Source organism: Elgaria multicarinata, chromosome 16 (assembly GCF_023053635.1).
Source record: "Elgaria multicarinata webbii isolate HBS135686 ecotype San Diego chromosome 16, rElgMul1.1.pri, whole genome shotgun sequence".
In the NCBI taxonomy this organism is placed as follows: Eukaryota; Metazoa; Chordata; class Lepidosauria; order Squamata; family Anguidae; genus Elgaria; species Elgaria multicarinata.
In genome coordinates this window covers 9,841,575-9,855,993 of record NC_086186.1, presented here as the reverse complement: position 1 = coordinate 9,855,993, position 14,419 = coordinate 9,841,575, and the positions used below count along the sequence as shown (strand labels likewise).

General features: G+C 48.1%; 1 protein-coding gene across 2 annotated transcripts in view; it reads right to left on the bottom strand.

Annotated features, from left to right (window-relative positions):
* The window catches only part of C16H15orf39 (chromosome 16 C15orf39 homolog), a 37,017-nt gene extending 26,098 nt beyond the window's left edge, over positions 1–10,919 (bottom strand). For both annotated transcript variants that reach the window (XM_063142873.1, XM_063142874.1), the window contains exon 1: positions 10,787–10,919. The gene's annotated coding sequence lies outside the window, so the exon portion shown is untranslated. The remainder of the gene's footprint in view (positions 1–10,786) is intronic.
* Between the last annotated feature and the right edge of the window lie 3,500 nt (positions 10,920–14,419).

Below are 14,419 nucleotides of genomic sequence, written 5' to 3'. Positions count from 1 at the left end.
GTAAAAGACAGATATAGCCTTTTAAAAAAAGTTCTTCTTGTTGTTTATTCAGCAACACTGCTGCTTTTAATTCCACCTCTCCTTCGTTTATTTATTTATTTATTTATTCCATTTTATATGCATTACTGGCTTATCCTTGGCTCACTTCCTTATGCCCCCAGAAATGTCTGCTGCCTGCCTGCCTTCCCTCCCTCCTCCCCTGCCCGCCTCGCAGGGAAGTTGTGTGTGTCTGGCTTTGACTCAGGGGAGAAGTCCTTCCTGCGCTCAATTAGACTTTTGGAAGTTCCAAATCCATTTTTCAAGTGTGGAAGAAGATTCATAGGTTTATCTCTACTCCCCAATTCATGGCATGTTGGGATTTCCTTTGAAATGGCCCCATTGAGATGTCTGCAGGTTTAAGCCCCAACAAAAAACAGGGGATGATGGGATTGCCTTGTACCTTAGCATGATTGTGGGTCTAGATGGCATCTGTGAGTGTGCTCACTTCCCTTTTTTTTATCTGTCCAAATGTCAGAGAACAGTCCACGTCTGCAAATGGGGTGTTGGATTTTCATAAATTCCCCAAAAATCAGGGGATGATGGGACTGCCTTGAGTCTGGGCGTGCGTGTGTATCCCTGGATAAGCTATCATGGTGGTGAGTTTGAGGTTTCTAATGTGCAAATTCACGGAGCTATCGAAAGGGGTGTGAATGGGGTGCCCGATTTTCATAAATTCCCCAAAACTCAGGGAATGATGGGACTGCCTTGAGTCTTGGCGTGCGTGTGTATCCCTGGATAAGCTGTCATGGTGGCGAGTTTGAGGTTTCTAACGTGCACATTGACGGAGCTATCAAAAGGGGTGTGAATGGGGTGTTGGATTTTCATAAATTCCCCAAAACTCAGGGGATGATGGGACTGCCTTGAGTCTTGGCGTGCGTGTGTATCCCTGGATAAGCTGTCATGGTGGTGAGTTTGAGGTTTCTAACGTGCACATTGACGGAGCTATCAAAAGGGGTGTGAGTGGGGTGTTGGATTTTCATAAATTCCCCAAAAATCAGGAGATGATGGAATTGCCTTGAGTCTTGGCGTGCGTGTGTATACCTCCATGAGGTGTCATGGTACCTAACTTGAGGTTTCTAACTTTCACAGAAAAAAAGTTGTATACTTTTTTAGCTTAATGCAAGCCTATGTTGGGGGGGGGGGAAACGGAGCTCCGATCCGGATCCGGAGCTCCGCAGCGGAGCGGACATGGGCGGAGCGGGGGCAGAGCGAAGCGGCCTGATCCGCAAATCACGGATCTGGAAGAGAAGCGGAGCAGGGGGTCCGTGCACACCCCTAGTACGAACTATTAGACGTACTCTTTGACTGGTGCGGTGCCATCCGTTTTATGAAACAGCTGCTTGGAAACTCTGCTAGTGTCTACACCCAGTGGTTCCCCAGATGTTAGACTATAGTTCCCACCATCCCCAGCCAGCATGGACCACCATTGGGGATGATGGGAGTTGGTGGCCCACCAATGACCTGGGCATCCAAAGTTGGGAACCTAGAAACAGGGATCCTTGAAAAATATATCCAAGATCCACAGTACTTTCATTAGGACCAGCCCAAATTCCACAAAAGGACCAGCACAGCTATCTTTGTTTTAGATATATTTGGAGGGGGTGTTATTACATTTCTGCACCACCCAATAGCCAGCGATCTCCGTCCAGTATTAGTATTGCTGTAGTAAGCTTAGGGGAGGGAGCGCAGCTCAGTGGTAGTGTACCTGCTTTACATGCAGAAGGTCTGGGGTTCGATCTCCAGTATCTCCAGGTAGGGCTCGGAAAGAATCCCACCTGAAATCCTGGAGAGCTGCTGCTGCCAGTCAGTGTTGACAATATTGGACTAGATAGACCAAGGGGCTGACTCATTAGAAGGCAGCTCCCTATTTTCCTATTGCCTTCATGCCTCTCCTGGGGTGGTTGTCCACCATCGAAACAGGATGCTGGCCTTTTTTGGCCTCCAATTCCCTTCATCCCCAACCTCTTACCATGCTTGCAGGGGGTGGATGGGAGGTGGAAGCCAATACAGCTGGAGGGACCTAGATTGGGGAAGGCTTGGCCTAATTAAAGCCATGATCTAGCCACACTTCTTAGTCATGACATCTAAGAATGGGAGTGTCATTTTTGGAGGCAGCCTACAGCCCTGAATGGTGGGGAGCAATATGAAGAGCCCAGCATGAACCTACCTGTTCACTACATTCATTATCTAAGGGCCTCCCCCAGGTGCCTCCTCCGAGGGAGGCTCAGAAGGTGGCGACGAAGGAAAGGACCTCCTCCGTGGTGGCCCCCAAATTATGGAACGATCTCCCAAATGAGGCCCATCTGGCACCAACATTATAATCTTTCTGGCACCAACTTAAGACTTGCTTCTTCTCTCAGGTATTGGCAGCATGTGATGAAGTTTTAACCTTGGGTTTATCTTGTTGTTGATAGTTTAAAATTGTTTTAGATATACATGTGTGTCTGTGTGTGCTGTCTGTTTATACGTTTGCATGTGAATGGGTTTTTTTATATATATAATTTGCTTGTGGGGGAAGGCTATTGCATTCACACCCTGTTTGTGGGTTTGTGGTTGGCCTCTGTGGGAAACAGGATCCTGGACTAGATAGACCTTTTGTTTGACCCAGCTGGACTCTTCAACTGATTTTCTCTCTTCCAGTTAAGTCATCGTGAGATAATAAAAATGCTATGGAAACACAGGCAATCGGGTAGTGACTATTTCCAAAATTCCTGGTCAGTGCATGCTAGCTGTCCCAACAGGACTAGCTTAATGCTATCTACGGCTCGTTGGCTCACAGAATCTTGACTTGTAAACATGGCAGTACAAGGAACTGAGTGTCTCTAACTCCACCCCCAGTAGGTTAAGGTGAACCAAAGATCCAGACCACCAACTCAAGGTTGCCTCCTTACTCTATAAGGAGAGTAAGACAGGATACAAAAATTACAGAAAGAAATAGTTCCAAAAGGGCATCATAATGCAGGGACAAAGGAATGTGAATAAGACTCTAAACTACTGTCTCCTTACTAGAATTGCCTCCAGCCTGACCAGTTTAGAGCAGCCGAAACCAAAAAAGGGGAGGGTAGAAGGCAGTTCCCCCAGATGTCTGAGACTACAACTCCCAGAAGCCCCCTGCCAGAATGGCCAATGGTCAGGAATCTGGGAATTGTTGTCCAATTGTTGGCTGGACCTCTCTGACACCGTCACCCACTTTGGTCCATGGTGGCTACTCTGATGTTTGCCAAACTGAGCACTTCCTGAGTGAGTCGAGGCAACAGATGCAAAGGGCAACAAAAAACAATGCTACACTTATGCCTCTGACTAATCTGAAGGCAATGGGAACACAGGAAGCTAGCCCAGTATTGTCAGCACTGACTGGCGGCAGCAGCTGTCCAGGGTTCCAGGCGGGATTCTTTCATCACCCTACCTGGAGAAGCTGGGGATCAAACCAGGGACCTTCTCCATGCCAAACACATGCTCCAACACTCGGAGCTATAGGATTAGCTAGTCAATGCAGGCCACAGATGACTCTTTGCTGAGCAAAGGGGGAAGCGGAGGCGGAGAAGGAGAAACGTTGAAAAGCCAGGGGAAACGCTCGCCATTATTTCAACACGTGCAAAGTCCTTGGTGAGCAATTTCGAAACCACTCGGTGAAGAAAGAAGTGGGCAGCTCGGATCAATACCCTTGTTCCTATTTTTGGATGGGATTTTCCCAGAAGCGCCAACCGGTCGGGAGTCAGGGCAGCTGATCTCCAGAACCAAACGCCGTGCATTGGCAGAGGCCAACTCCGCAAAGGCTAAATATTTGCCGAACGAGGAGTTTCTGGCGCCTCCTTCGTTCCCCACTCCCCCTCGACTCCGAAAAAACAAGAGAAACCAAAAAAGAATCACACCAAAAGAATGTGGTCTCTCCCTCCTCCCCCCCCTATGGTGAATGGAGGGGTCTTTTCCTAGTGCCATCATCACAGATTGTGGACCACCACCACCCCAAAAAAATGACCAGGGGGCCTTGGCACAGACAGAGGCCTCACTTCCTCCACATCTACCAGTAAAGCAGCTGGAAGGGCCCTTTCCCCCACACTTTGAATCATCCAACTGCCATCTTGGAGCCAATCCGGAGGAGCCAACTGGCAGCTAAGTGTCACTCTGGCCACCCCCCAATTGCAGGCAGCTCTCTTGATCCATATCAACAAACCAGTTGTAGCACTTTTATTGCCACCAGGAAGAGGCCTTTTGTCAAGCTAATGGATCTTAATTGCCCATTCCAAACCCAACCAACCCCCAAGGTCATTTGCATGACAACAAGGGAAAATACATTGGCCCTGGTGGGGAAATTCACTCCCTGCCCCGCAGCTCCTGTGAGAATTGCAGCTAAGCTCAGAGGGAAGGCGGGACTGGGGTGTCAGAGGATGTCATTGTCCCTGCTAATAATAATTTAAAAAGCGCTGGCATTGTGTCCCTGTGAGCCCTGGCTCCAAGAAACCTCTGCTAACAAGTCCTTCAGCTGGTAGCTCCAATGTCAGCAGGTCAGTGAATGAATCCGCTCTGGGTTTCAGCCAGAACTCTGCAGGAGCTATCCAAGAAGGCTGGTTGCATCAGAGCCACCAGCCTCCACTGTTCGTCAGGAGAGTTCAGGATCCAGGGTACGGGACAATAATTGAGCTGACCCATCTTGGCACCAGACTTATGGGCCCAGCACAAATTCGTGGTGGATTGGCAGAAGCAGCCTCAGTGCCATGATGAGTTGAGGCCGGTCAAAACAGACAGGGAAGTTCTCTGTCGTTTGTAACATCTAGTGTAAAGGAAAATTGGTTTGGGGGTGTGTGTTTTAAATTACGTACATATATCATGTGTGTGCGTGTGTGTGTGCGTGTGCTTATATATGCACACAGAGTGAGACCTGCAACAAAATGCCAGCCATGATCCCCCTCCAGAATTCTCCATTCCACTTCCTTTCACACCTGATTTCCCATTTCATCAGTCAGTGTTCTTCAGTCATTGAGAACGAAAATCCACATGCATTTATAGAATTCGGAAATAGAGGGAATCGTACCCCCCCCCCATCTCTTCTTAGAGCAACCCTCACAAGGCAGCTTAGAGTGAATAATAATAATAATAATAATAATAATAATAATAATAATAATAATCTATGCATATCTATATTTATAGTAAAAACAATATCAAAAACCAATAGGCTTAGCAGAACAAGAATGGTTTTTATGGTCCATGTGAAGGCTGTAAAAAAAGGGGGTTCAAATACAGTTCTCGGGAGTGGAATGCTGCCTACATGGGGGCCAAAACTGAAAAGGCCCTGTTCCTAGTACCCACTAATCGTAGGACCTGGGTAAATTCATGCGCCAAGAACGTTGCCAAGGGGGAATTAACAGAAGTTGCACAAGGCCATGGTTTTCCCAATGGACTGGGTCCCAACTTAAGTTAGCCTTACTCAAACAAGTTATCTCAAGTGCAAGCACGTTTTTTCTTGCGTTTCTAAAACCTTCGTTCAAAGTCGTACTGTGACTTCATTGCACTTTCAGAGTACAAGGAGGCAAGGCACAAAGTATTTAGGATTGCATATGAAGAAACAGTAAGCTGTTGGTCAGGAATGCCATCTGGTAAAATAATGACAACAGTTCACATTTCCCCTGCCACCAAAGCCCTTTCCTCAGAGAGATGTGTCAAAAATAGCCTAATGGTAAACAGAATAACAAGATCCTAATCATTTATCTAAATCCCAGTTAGCTCAGCCCTAACACTTGGTGAACAGTCTGGCACACTTAACTGTGCTTACTGGGAAGTACACGTCATTTATTCAGTAGAATTTCCTGGAAAATTAGGTTCAGCACTGCAGACATAGGTGGAGTCCATAAAGTCAATTTCCTGGCTCTCAATATACCACTTATGAACACGAAGAGGGGAAATTCAGGAAGCCTGAAGAGCAGGAACGTACAGGGCACAGCAACTATCCTGACGCTATTCCTTCACTGCTCCTGAACTCACCGCGGTGTCATCGTTTAAACCCGGCACTAAACATTTTGCAGATGGGGGACTCCACAAGCAGACATGTTGGGCTACTTTCAAAAGAAAAGGTTCAAACTGCTGAGCAAAGAATACGGATTCTTCCACTTGTACAAAGCGAATTGATGTTGCCGGCCTGGATTCCTGTAGCGATAGGCAAGTCTCATCTATTTCCGGCCCGTGCCACTTGTGCACATTTTTAATTCATAATTTTGTTCTGTATCTGCATTAATTTGCAGATTGAATTCTTTAAAAAAAAATAACCAAAAATCAAAAACCTGCATTTCATTGAGTATTTTGATGTGTTTAAAACTGCCGATTGCTGAGACGCAACATCCGGAGAAGCGCAAAAGCCCGGTGGATCGCTAAGTTCCGATCTGTGCAGCAGTCCGACTGTAGCCCAGGGCTGATCTGGTCATTTCATAATGTGATGCACCGAGTGTGAATTCCTCCAATGCCTCTAGGTTTACATCAACATATGTTGGCCTGGGAAGGGTGTGGGTTGTCTTCGTAACCACTTGTGTACATCCGCAATGCCGCTCCACGACTCGCTCCACGACTCGGTGATAAAGCCCATGGCTTTGCCAGCAAAACATCCCAGGTTTAATCCCCAGGTAGGACTCGAACCATGTGGAACAGCTGTTCATCAGGGTAGACATTTCTGTGCTAGGTGGACCACTGATCTAACCCAACATAAGCCGCTTCCTATAATGTAAAATATATTATTCGACAAGTATCTTGAAAGGGAGAGCAAGACGCTTCTGTCTCTTTGTAGCCGCTGTTATTTACCGTCTAGCAGGTAGAGGTGATGACAGGAAGGTTTTCTGCATACACTGACGTCTGGAACATCTCGAGCACGAGAAAAGGACCATTCAAACAGCTCATCCAGTAAATTAGGACGATTTGTGCTACAGATTACACTGCCCAGTGACCCATTTAATCCAGTATTCTCAACGGGGAAATTAGCAGCTAATCTCAGTTCCCTGGCATACGTGCCTGAATCATACATTGGTTATGCACACATATTAACAGGTTTTCCACAGGCATATTAAAAACGTAGCCCATAAAGAAGCCCTTAAGGCCCGCAGGCACTAAATGAGTATCAAGTAATGTGTTGACTCTGTATGAAGGCCAGGTTCGCATCACATACATACAACTATACACACCTAGATGTTAGACCTGCCCACATTAAGACAGCGGCAACCAAACAAGCCAAGAATTTTCAGAACAAGAAAAAAGCTAAATTCACTAAAGGTTTTCCATAAAGTGTCAGTTCTGTCTTACACAAGAGCTTGGTTACATACATTGGAAATGCTGTCATCCACTTTCATGACCTATTCTGTTTGCTAAGCAGAATATATGGCCTATAAAACACTTCAAAACCTCTTTAACAAGAGGAAAACTCTCCCGGCTGGCAAACCCCATTCACTTTGCTTTTCTTGAGAATTACCTTTTGTCTCACAACAACTGTGTGGCAAGACCCCAAGTCAGGCTGCGCGGCGCACGGCACATTGCCCACTTCACTCCATGCTGCTCTTCACGTCTGTGTGCCAGGCGACGAACCCGACAGGGTTCCAAAGCTCACAAATTTGTTCAAGCTGTTAGAAACTGTCTTCTGACGTGCTGCTCTTTTTCTGGCTTAATACTGTTGGTTACCGCCAGCCTGGCTAAACCGTCTAAACCCTGGCTAAACCGTCTAAACCGTCTGGCAGAATTTGCATAACCATAGACATAATTACTGTGGCGCATAGAACGCTGTAACTACCGAGGGGAATACATCGTACACCAAACACCACTGTCCTGGCATTCTACCACATCTGAAATTAACCTCTTTAAGGAAGATATCCATCTGCCTATCTAAAATGATTTAAACGCCGGCTTTAAGGGTGGAACCCTCTTATAACCAAACACTAACGACATATAAAGAATTTCGTAGTGAACTGACATGACCGACTGCATTTACCTGTCATCAACCAGGTTTTGCGATAATCTTACTGTTGTTTGCAAGGAGAGATGCAACTCTTAACAGTGTGATCCTCCTATGCATGTTTACTCATCAGTAAGCCGCACTGTGTTCAACGTGGTTCAGGGAAATGGGTGCAGGACGGCAGCTAAATTGCATGAGCAATCCCCCCTTGAACAGAGAGAAAGGTGCGTCTGAAGAAAAAGGGAGGCAATTCTGAAAGAAGTGAAGAAAGCAGCCAACCTGTGGTGTGTGGGACAACCATGAAGGAGGTGTCAGAAAAATAAAGAGGCTAATTTTGGCACTGGCTCTGGCCCCTGATCTGCACCCCTGGCAGATGACCTGCAAGGCTATACACTAGACACACATGACATATGTACACAGAGCAGGGAAAAGCCTGGCCATCCCTGAAGCAAAAGCAGTGGTCAACAGGAGAAAGACATGCTGTGCAAGCTTGGTGGTAGAGTACCTGCTTTGCATGCAGAAAGTCTCAGGTTCGATCCCTGACACCCCCAGCTAGGACTGAAAAGAAGACTCTCAAAAGCAGCTGCCAGCCCGTGTAGACAGTATGGAGCATTTTAAAAATCCATCCTGGCGCTTTCCTATGCTTATTTCAGTTACACATCCTTCGACTTAATTACGGTACAGCATGGCATGGGGTACCACTGATGTCTGGAAAGTATACTGAATCAGCCCTACTGAATTTGGGGGGGGGGGGTTAGTTCCAAGCACCAGCATCACCCCAAGCAATTTTACACCTCGGGGAAACGGGACCCAAATACAAAACAGCCAACTAGAAGACTTGGTTCCATGTGCCACAAAAAGCCATCCGCTGCCCCCCTGCTTTCTCTGTGTGCGGTCTTGTGCGATTCCAGAGTGCCCGTCCATGCAGAGAGATGTGGCCCAATTACGCCGTAGCCGCACTGACACCAATGGCATTTCCTAAGCTCTGCTCACCAAGAGCATTTGTGTATGCGAGCTCTATAGTTACGGCAAACATAGGCTTTTGCGGCCGAGGCGCTGCCCACAGGCACACTGGCGGTGCAACGTATAGCTTTTCAACGGACCACGTGTCTGCAGCAGAACCACTTCTCAGCCCTACACTGCACAGGCGCTCATGCGCGCGCAACGCCCACGCAGCCTCCCTATCAACCACACGCTCAACTTGGGCAATCCAAAAATGGCCAAGAAAGGCCGTTCCGGAGCCTCAAGGCCATGATATTTTCATAACCATCCAACAAGAAACAGATGAGCTTGTGGCAAGAAGGCAGAAAGAAGAAACCCACCCAAAAGTCAACCGTGGGGGAAGGGGGGTGGAGAGTGTCACAATATAAAAACACAGAACACTTTGTCAGAAGCAGATGAAAACCAGGCTCCCTCTGGGGTGGGATTGTATTACTCTGGAGAGAGAGAGAGAGAGAGAGAGAAGACCACATTTTGGTTATTTCCTCGGCTCTTTGAAGAAGCTAGTAGATCCTAAGAACTGAGCAATTCTAGGCCCGGTTCTTCAGAAATTTAAGCCCTGCAGTCTTTTCATGGAATTGACAGCCCGTTCAGGCACCCATAGGACCGCAGCCTGAATCTGTGTGAAGCAGCAACAGAGAAATGGACCCCTCCGAGCATGTCCAAAGTTGCTTTACAGCCAGACTCTTCACATCTACATTAGGAGAGAAATTTCCCAGGAGCCATTTAAATATGATAGGGTGCTGGGGGGGGGGGGGGAGGGAGAGATGTTGCTTTTGGATCACAGGGCACCTCAGTGTGGAGTAGTGGTTAGAGTGTTGGACAGGGACTCTGGAGATCCGAGTTCTAGTCACGCCACTTCGGGGACTTTGGGGCCAGTAGCAGACTCTGGGCCTAACCTACCTCACAGGGCTGTGGTGAGGATAAAACGCAGAGGAGGGGCCACGGAAGCAGACCTTGGGCTCCTTGCAAGGGGGATATAAGGGTAGTCATAATAAATAAAATAAATAAATGAGCACTTTTTAAAAACAAACAAACAAACCAGAAGACACAGGAGGTGCAAGTTTTATGCTGGTATCCAAAGAACCTTTCACAGGGATGTGTCACTTTGGCAGCCATCCAAATCCGCCACTAACAGCCCAAACTGTGTCTTTCTTTTCTTTCCCCTCTTCTATGGCTCTGTTTATCGGAGAGGAGACACTCCCCGCCAGCCACCAACCCAAACACGCCCCCCCCCAACCTACGCCGCAGACCAGAACACCTGGGTTCTCTTCCAAGCCCTCCCCCCCCCCCCCCGGTGCAGTGCAGAGATGCAATAAGGGCATAACAATCCAGTTTAGGGAGGGGAGTCCCACTATCCGCTTGACTCGGGGCCACCACCACTTCCCGGGCCAAGCCTGCCCCTACGCGTGTTTTACTCGGGAGTAAGTCCCACTGAACTCCATCGGGCTTGCTCCCAAGGAAGCGTGGCATGTGCTCGCCTGCAGCACCGACCCGAACCCCAAATACACACACACACACTTGCACTGCAATCCTCTATAGGTCTACTTAGAAGCAAGCTCCATCGCGTCCCACGAAGCTAATCCGGTGTAAGGGCGTATAGCTGGGACAGCAGCTTGAACTGGGGAGCCAGCCCTCCACTGGACAGTAAGCGGGGCTTACTTCTGAGTAGACATGCGTGGTTGGTTTCCGCGAGGGGAGGCCAAGCAGTCACATGGAGAAAGGGAGGAAGCCACCGAGGGAGGCAGAGGGCCACGATCCTTCAAGGCGAGGGCGAGACGGGGAAGCGACCGCCGGGGAAGTCCCGGAGGAAGTCCGTCTTACCTGGAGCTGCCGGCGTTGGGCTCCGTCGCTCCCCGCAGGTAAGTTTGCCCCTTGCAAGAGCATCTTACTCGCCCGGGCGGCTGACGAATCACTCCGGGCAGGTCGCCAGGAGCGGGGTCCGTGGAAGGGCGCGTGGATCCGGGCCGCGGGAGGGGGCGCCGTCCCGGCTGAGCCCCGAACCGGTCTCACGGCGGAGTGGCCAACGCGGCGCCGCTCCGCGCGGATCGCAGCCAGCCCAGCGAGCGCCGGATGTCTAGGCGAGGCAGCTCAGCCCCGAACGGCGGCAGGCGAGAGCGGAGCGAATCCGACGCCTTCAATCCGGAGCAAGGGCTAATCCGGATTCACTTCCCTTCTTGGATTACTTTTTCTTTTCTTTTTTAAAAAAAAAATTAACAAAATTACACCCGAAAAGAAAAATGGGGAGAAGGAAAAGAAGGAGGGGAGGGGGGGAAAAGTTGCTTCCTCCCCGCTTTTCACGCGGCAATTCCACCGTCAGGAAGGAAGTCACGCCAGCTTGATCCGGAGCCGCCGCCGCCGCCGCCGCCGGCCTCGTCTGAAACGAACTCTCGCTCGCGCGCAGGCTCGGCCCCGGTCCCTCCTCCCCGCATCGCAGCAGGAGGAGGAAGAGGAGGAGGAGGAGGAGGAGGAAGGAACGAGGGGACGCCCGGAGGATGAGGCGCACGAGGGAGAAGGGTGGGGAAAGGGAGGAGCCCGGAGGCGGAGAGGCGGTGGCCGCGGGCTCCGCGTGGCCGGGCTTCGGGACGCGCCGAGCCAATCGGATCCCGCCCGGAGCGGGGGCTGCAACACGCGGAAAAGAGGCGAGAAGTTCGGCTATAGCGCGAGCAAAGGCGAAGGGAAAAAGTGGGACGCGGAACGGAAGGGAGGCAGGGAGCACACAGCACCCACCTGCAGCTAAATCCCATTATTATTAATAATTATTTATTTATTTATTTATTTATTACATTTCTATACCGCCCAATAGCCGGAGCTCTCTGGGCGGTTCACAAAAATCAAAAACATTCAAAGTATAAAACAACAATATAAAACCATAATATAAAAATACAATATAAAAGCTCAACCAGATAAAAACAGCAGCAATGCAAAAAACTAATAATAATTAACCATCCTCCTCATCCAGTCCTTTCCGACAAGGAGCTGAAGACCAGCGAACTCTATGCAGTTTGCCCTCCACCAATCTGGACGTGCTTTAAAAGGGGGAGGGGGTCGCACAAATTCGTGGAGGATGAGGCTATGTAATAATAATAATTAATAATAAATTTATTTCTTACCCGCCTCTCCGTTTGGATCAAGGCGGGGGACAACCACGAGCAGAAATACATTAAAATTTATTAAAAACATAGTACACTGAATAACGTGTGTAACATCCTAAAATCATCCTATATAGCCTATATCAATGGCTACCACTCCTTCCAGGCCTGTTGCCAGCCTAAAAGTTCAGGGGCCAAAAAGCAGGTGGGCAGTTCATTTGGCTTGCAAGCAAGCCTTTTACAGACAAAATTGTAAACTTTTTTAAAAAATGTAAACAAATAAAATAAAATTAGAGGGCGCAAAGAAACTTTGGGGCAGGGAAGGTTATCCTTCTGTAAACAAAGCTCAATGAAGAGAGACTGAAAGAACTGGGCATGTTTAGCCTGGACAAGAGAAGATTGAGGGGAGACATGATAGCACTCTTCAAATACTGGAAAGGTTGTCACGCAGAGGAGGGCCAGGATCTCTTCTCGATCCTCCCAGAGTGCAGGACACGGAATAACGGGCTCAAGTTACAGGAAGCCAGATTCCAGCTGGACATCAGGAAAAACGTCCTGACTGTTAGAGCAGTACGACAATGGAATCAGTTACCTAGGGAGGTTGTGGGCTCTCCCACACTAGAGGCCTTCAAGAGGCAGCTGGACAACCATCTGTCAGGGATGCTTTAGGGTGGGTTCCTGCATTGAGCAGGGGGTTGGACTCGATGGCCTTCTAGGCCCCTTCCAACTCTGCTATTCTATGATTCTATGATCCAAGAGACCACCCCTGGCTACGGGCCAGAGTCCTGATGGCTATATGCTGCCTCCAATGTCAGAAGCAGTATAACTCTGTTTCTGGGGAACATGGGCAGGAGGGTGCTCTTGACCTCATGCTCTGCTTGTGGGTTTCCAGATTTCTTTATCCCCATGTGCAGTTTGGTTTGGCATGCATAGAATTGCACCCTTAGTAGCCTAGGGGGCCACGTCCAGTAAGCTCTGTGTCTATAGAGTGGGGAGGATTTGAACTCTTGCCTCTCTGCTCTGAGCTGCAGCCCTCCTATACAGGTTTTCCTGGGAGTAAATCTCTCTCACGCTGAGACTTGCTTCAAAGCCAGCATGCATCAGACTGCACAGTAAGCCCTAGCACAGGTTAACCATTGCACCAGACTTGTTCTTCCTCCAAAAGTAAATTGCAGCATGTTGACAGAATTGAGATTTGCTAAGCATGCCTTGGGTTCCAGCCTTAGTTTATTTATTTGGCATGTATTATTTGAAGGATTTTTAGCGTGGCTTTCAGGACACACTGCCCTCCCAAGGTGGCTCACAAGACTCTGGAATGCATGAAAAGGCAATGAGAATTTCAACATTTAAACCATACGCGCAAAACAGATGCGGCTGAAGGTTTTTGCAAGTACAGCACAGTTCAACAAAATGCAGATGGAAATAAATGTGTCTTAAGTTTTATTTGTTTTAAAGCCAACCATGCTGAGGCCATACATATTTGTTCTGTTTAAGTTTATTAATAATATTTATATAGCCCCTTTCCACAAAAGACCCTGGCAGTGAGCAATAACTCAAAACTCACACATAAAAACATTAAAGCAATAACGCCATACTAAAACAGCTCAGGGGACACAGAACTGGTTAGCTTGCCAGAGCGTTGTTCATTACTGGAATTAACCAGGCAATTCACTCTGCAAAATTGAGGAAGAGCCAATGATTTGTCAGCCCTTTCCAGGGTGAGAGGATTCCCAGGTTCTCCTGTATCCTTGTGGAGGGAGTTCCAAAAGCGGGCCACTACTGAGAAGGCCCTGTCTCTAGTATCTGGCAATTTAACAGATCTTGTTGGCAGACTAGAGAATAAGACCTCTGACGCTGACCTTAATGCTTGGGCAGATAAAGACCAAAACCAGTGTCTTGAATTGGGTCCAGAAATGAATAGGCAGCCAATGTAACTGATATTGAAGTGTATTACAATCTGAATTCCCACAAGCATTCTAGCTGCTTCATTAGGTACTAGTTGCAGCTTCTGAACTGTCTTCAAGGGCAGGCCCACATAGAATACGTTACAGCAGTCTAACCGGGATATAACCAAGGCTTATGTCGCTGTGGCCAGGTCAATTTTAGGCCGAATCTACACCAAGCAGGATATTGCACTATGAAAGTGGTATATAAAAGGCAGGAACCACACCAAGCAGGATATAGCGGTATGAAAGCGGTATTTGCTTCTTTTAAAATCTATTTTAAAGTGGTTTATTCTGTTTCGTTTTATTATATCTTGTACACCACTCTGAAATTTTCAATGGGGAGCGGTATATAAATATTGTAAATAAATAAATAAATGTGCCATGTGTCAATGGGCCCCAACAGTGGTCAGTGCACTTCA